The following is a 5,909-nucleotide window of genomic DNA, read 5'->3' as shown; positions in this document are numbered from 1 at the left end:
AATTCCAAGCTACAGAGTCTGATATAGCAACAAAGTTGCCTAAAATCTATTTTCTTATTGCCTCTTTAAGATGTCCTTTTGTCAAAATGAATTTCTGCTTCTAGGGATTCTACAGTTCTATCATTGGTTGGCAGTAATTGTCTTATTCATTGGAAAACAGTGAGCCCTTTTATGTCATTTAAGTATCAGCTCTGTTTCAAAGTAACCTTGTGATTTACAATTTAAACACCATTCTTATATGGATGTTTACGCTCTTTTCTTAAAAAAACAAAAACAGGCTAAGGAACAAAAAGTAAATTTAAATTATATCTATTTGATGTAATACAATTAACTAAATCTTTGTATCTAGCATTTTACTATTGCCTATTGGATTCTAAAGATAGCTGGGAGCTACTTTTCTCTCTTAAGGAGCATGGTAAACTCTTAACTGCTTGTTGGTTTCCACATATCTCAAAATATACAACTTTCACCAAGGCAGTCACTGACTCTGGCTTTCCAGACATAAAACCTCACAAGTCTCAGCATATTTCATTCTGTCAGGACTCTGCATCCAACTTCTTTGCCTTTTCTCTTGGGAAACTGAGAATGTGTGTGGTTAACTAAGTACCACAGCAGTTAAGAGCTCAGTCTCTGGAGCCAGACAGATTTGGGTTCACATCCCTGGCTTGGACACTCACTATCTAGGTAACATTAGGACAGTTGATATTTCTGCAGAGAATAAGCATTCAGTGAAGGCAAGATAAGCATCCAATAAGAGGTAAGGAAACCCTTTTCTTAAAGAATGGGAGCCAACTGTGTTTTGGTTAAGGCCTGGTCTGTAGAGCAGAAGTCTTCCTGCTCCAAGCTGGGAGCTCCTGGCTTTTTGTGCCTGTGATGACCTTGGTCAAGTCATTCAACTGTTGAATCTTTGATTTCCTTAACTCTATAATGAGTCTGAGTTCTTTTTCTTTCCGTTCATGTTGAGTAATCAAGCTCCTTGCATTAAAAACTATATTGGATGTATGTATACGGACTATTGAACAAAACTTCACATTATAGCACCTTGCAAAGTGCTTTCATTCACTGAGTCTAGTTTGAGTCTTTTGAGTTTGCAGAGATAGACAGTTACATCTCTATTTTACCGTTCTGGAAAATGAAGCAAATGACTTCCCTGAGGACGTAATACCAGAGAAGTGGCAAAACTAAGAGCAAAAGTTTTTTTTTTTCTATTTTATTATTGTTAGTAACATTGCAGTTACGTTGCTGTAAGGATAACACGTTGAGAAAAAAAACTGGGGTAGTCCACAGAACATTAATATTATTATATAAACATCATGCTGAATATCATTTCCCATCTCTAAATCCTAGGTCTAAGGTAAGCCTGTCTAATCCCAAAAGACCTACTTTAGCTTGGGGAGACTTTGAGGTTGTTAATGTTTCCAGTTTCATCCAAGAAATATGAAGGTCATAAAGGCAAAACAGAAAAATTTAAAGATGATCAGAAATCCAGATGCATTCTGGAGTGAGCCACCCTTGACCAAACCAAGAACAAAGGTACTCTAAAATGTGATTGGTTTTTATTAATAATCTGCCTACTAGAGGACCACAGAACCACACAGACATTCTGAAAACTGTATAGAATAGTGTTAAGTTGAATAGGATTTCTCTTATACCTATCAAGGTCCATTCTATGAGGGATTTGCAGCTAAATTAATTACACTGCATATTTCCTCCTACTTACAAGGGGGAAAATTACCTGGATATCAAAGGCAGTCAGTCAAGGAAAATAACTCAAAACTGTGTATTTGGCATATAGATAATATGATATAAAGAACACACTACCAAAAGTCCAGCTAGTGTGTAGAAGTTACTATATCTAGTACATGTCAGGCATGGATTTTTTTTGAACATTAATTATTGGCTACTTTAACTATTTTGCTCTGGTGACTGTGGTAGAAGTGGGAAAATGTGATAGGATAGCAGAAAGGGGTGGAATTATAAATCGATTGTACATATTTGAGTGTGTCAACTTTGAGTCTTTTTTTATATGTGAATGAGGAAAATAATACCTATTTCATTAACAGACTGAGCAGAATGCCTTGTAGGGTAGTCAGGCAGCTTTGATTAAAAAGGTATTTGAAAAAAAAGATACTAGAAGGAGCTGTGCAGATCACTGTTGACTGAAATATTTTCTTCTGGGTTCATAATATTTATCAAACAGGGGCGCCTGGGTGGCTCAGTCGGTTAAGCGTCCGACTTTGCCTCAGGTCATGATCTCGAAGTTTTGAGTTCGAGCCCCACGTCAGGCCCTGACAGCTCAGAGCCTGGAGCCTGCTTCAGATTCTGTGTCTCCCTCTCTCTCTGCCCCTCCCCAGCTCACAATCTCTCTCTCAAAAATAAATAAACATTTAAAAAAATTTTTTTAATTATATAATATTTATCAGACATCACAAGATACCTAGGTAGAAGACAAGACTTGTGTAAGGTGATTTTCCTTGGTGTGTTCTTATATGATTATATATTTACAGGAGCTACTGTACAAATTTCAGGGGCACCTGGGTGGCTCAGTCAGTTAAGTGTCTGATTGTTGGTTTCCACTCAGATCACTATCTCACGGTTCATGAGTTCAAGCCCCATATTAGACTGTCTGTTGTTAGTGTGGAGCCTGCTTTGGATCCTCTGTCTCCCTCTCTCTCTCTGCCTCTCCCACTTGCGTGTGTGTGCACTCTCTTTCTCTCTCTCTTTCTCAAAAATAATAAACATTTTAGGGGCGCCTGGTTGGCGCAGTTAGTTAAGCATTGGAGTCTTGATTTAGGCTCAGGTGACGATATCATGGTTTGTGAGTTTGAACCCCACCTGGGGCTCTGTGCTGATGGCTCAGAGCCTTCTTGGGATTCACTCTCTCACCCTGTCTTTCTGCCCCTTCCCTACTTGTGTGTTCATGCTCGCTGTCTGTCTCTCAAAATAAATAAAAACTTCAAAATAATAAAAAATAAATAAGCATGAAAAAATTCCTGGGTAGTATATATATTCTAGAACTTTAAAGTTTTCTGTTATAATAAATAAGGTGGATTACTTTGGTCAGCAAGAACAAATATTCTCATACAAAGATCTGGGAATGGACTGAGTAGATACATAGTTATCTTTAGAATAAAAACATGATAATGGAATTAAGATGTTCTTTCTGAGGGTGCAAATGGAATGATATACAAACATTATCAGTTTTAACCTCTGAATTCCCTGACTGCATGGGAACTATTTATGACAGTCAGTGCCTTTTGTTTGAAATGTTACTAAAACATAGTGTTACATCTAGAAAATGTGAGGCTACTTTCTATATATTTTGATTTGGATTAAGTATTGCCTCATAGCTCCAGGTATGATTCTTATGCATGTTATAAATTTTGTAATCTGCCAATGCTATAGAACAAGCTGAGTTATTGCTAATATTATTTCAATACACAAGAGCTTCCTTCCCATCCTTTCTGAAATATGTCACTTTTTTTTTTGTTTTTTAAATAATGTTAGGGGAAGTTGAGGAATTTAAAAAGTGAGTTGGTAGAACATGCTAATAGTAGCTTTGGAATACAATCCTTCCATGCATGAGTTCTATGCTTCAACTGACATTGACTGTAGAAGTCTAGCAAAAATCCAATACATTACCTAGTTATTTCAGCATTAGCATCTCTTCAAACTTCAAAGTCAAGGAATTCAGTGAAGCTAGTATTTTACAATTATAGTTTTATTAGTGATAATTCATAATCCCATATCTGGAGGAAAGTTTGGAAAATTATTTTGTAATTTTTAGTTTCTGCATCAATAAAACGGTGATAAATTAGTATGCTATTTTTTATTAAGATGTTGAGGTTTTTACTTTATTTTTTTTATAAAGATTTCATTTTTAAGTAACCTCCACATCCAGCCTGGGGCTGGGAACTCACACCCCGGAGATGAAGAGTTACAGGCTCTACCGGCTGAGCCAGCCAGGTGTCCCCAGTTAGTATGATATTCTTTGTTCTAAGGTTTGAATTATGAATAAATGAGAAATGATTGTACGCTACAAAAAAAGTCTAACTGTAACAGGTAGGAATTATGCAATGTTAAATCTGAGAAAGAACCATCCATTACATTTCTTGGAAAACCAACACTTAGAAAATAGGATTGTCAGGTTTAATAAATAAAAATACAGGATGCCCAGGGGCTGGACTTGTGGCGGGGCAGGCTGGGATCTTCAGCCTGGGTCAACCTTCGCTCCCACAGGTCTGCCAACAGTATTCTGCCCCTGCTGGGCCATGTGCCCCTCACTGCTCCTCGCGCTGGGTCGGCTGTCACCAGGCTCCACGCTGCACCCACCCCACCATCCAGCCTCTGCGGTGCGACAGCACACCCAGGAAGAAAAAGCTTTTGTTGCATTCCTGAATGATGAAATTAAGGAGAAAAAGAAGATAGAGAAGAATTAAGTCCCTCCCCAAGATGTCTGGAGGTTGGGAGCTGGAAGTGAATGGGACACCAGCCAAATTAGTGTGGAAAGTTACTGGAGAAAAGATCAGTCACTTTCAACATTAACAATAGCATCCCACCGACATTTGATGGGGAGGAGGAGCCCTCCCTAGGGCAGAAGGTTGAACAACAGGAACCTGAATTGACGTCCGCTCCTAATTTTGTGGTTGAAGTTATAAAGAATGTTGGTAAGAAGGCCCTATTCCTGGACTGTCACTGTCCAAAAGATGAGGCTGGGCAAGGAGAAGGAGAATGACATTTTCTCCCTCAGGGAGGTGAGCTTCCAGTCCACGGCAAGTCTGTGTGGAAGGACATGAATTACACGTTCAACACTGATTCTCTGGACTGGGCCTTATAGTGACTACCTGATGGATTTCGTGGCAGGCAGAGGTGTGGATAACACTTTTGCCGGTGAGTTGATGGAGCTCAGCACAGCCCTGGAGCACCAGGAATGCATTGCTTTTCTCCAAGATCTCAGAAGAGATCTCAAGAGCCAACAGAGCAGACAAGATGTTGAATGCCTTTATTTTATGCCAGGCATTGTCCAGGGAACAAACCTACTGTGAAGCCAGACACACACGTACTTCAAAGTGGTTTTCGTCTCATTCATTATCATTAAAAATAATCCAACTTAAATCATTTCCATTGCCCTCTTAGTTACTGTTCACTTATTTCTTCCCTACAAATATGGTATTCCTAGATGTTTGTATAACATAAGACAATAAAATTGATTTATCTCCTCCAAAAAAAAAGTGCCCAGTTAAATTTGGATTTCACATAAACAGTGAATATTTTTTGGCATAAGTATGTCCCATGCAATATTTAATTATACTAAATAATGATTTGTTGTCTATCTGAAAATCAAATTTAACTGAGCATCCTGTATTTTATCTGACAAGCCTCCTGTAAAGGTATCATAATTCTTTTTGAAAGGCTTACAGCTAACTATATGCTGATGGCAGGAGTAAAATCTGAACAATTAAGGAGTTTACAGACACTCCTACAAAGGACTGTTATATAGTAGCATGTTTTAGAAAATAAAATAACCATATTTTATGACTATAATTTCATAAGAAACTGAAAACAATCTAATTGTTTAAAGTGGAAACATTTGGAGCACCTGGGTGGCTCAGTCAGTTGAGCATCTGATTCTTGATTTCAGCTCAGGTTGCAGTCCCAGGGTCATGGTCCCAGGGTCATGGGATCGAGCCCCACACTAGGCTCTACGTTGAGTGTGGAGCCTGCTTCTCTCTCTCTCTCTCTCTCTCTCCCCCCCCCCACTCTCCCCAACTCATACACTCTCTCTGTCTCTTTCTAAAAATAAAAAAATAAAATAAAATAAAATGGAAATCTTTGGATCTATCGACTCTAGTTACCAAGCTCTGAATTATTTTATTCTCTCAGAATTTAAAAAGTGCTTACTTTTACAA

The 5,909-nt window shown here is 38.3% G+C and overlaps 1 pseudogene; it reads left to right on the top strand.

Moving 5' to 3' along the window:
• Positions 1 to 4,075: 4,075 nt before the first annotated feature.
• Positions 4,076 to 5,115, top strand: LOC124516422 (complement component 1 Q subcomponent-binding protein, mitochondrial-like; annotated as a pseudogene).
• Positions 5,116 to 5,909: the final 794 nt, after the last annotated feature.

The sequence above is a fragment of the Lynx rufus genome, unplaced genomic scaffold (assembly GCF_022079265.1).
Source record: "Lynx rufus isolate CCGP_SWC_20201006 ecotype Redwood Valley unplaced genomic scaffold, mLynRuf1.p SCAF_2, whole genome shotgun sequence".
Taxonomy (NCBI): domain Eukaryota; kingdom Metazoa; phylum Chordata; class Mammalia; order Carnivora; family Felidae; genus Lynx; species Lynx rufus.
The sequence above is the reverse complement of the archived record's forward strand: the minus strand, read 5'-3'. Positions and strand labels throughout refer to the sequence as shown.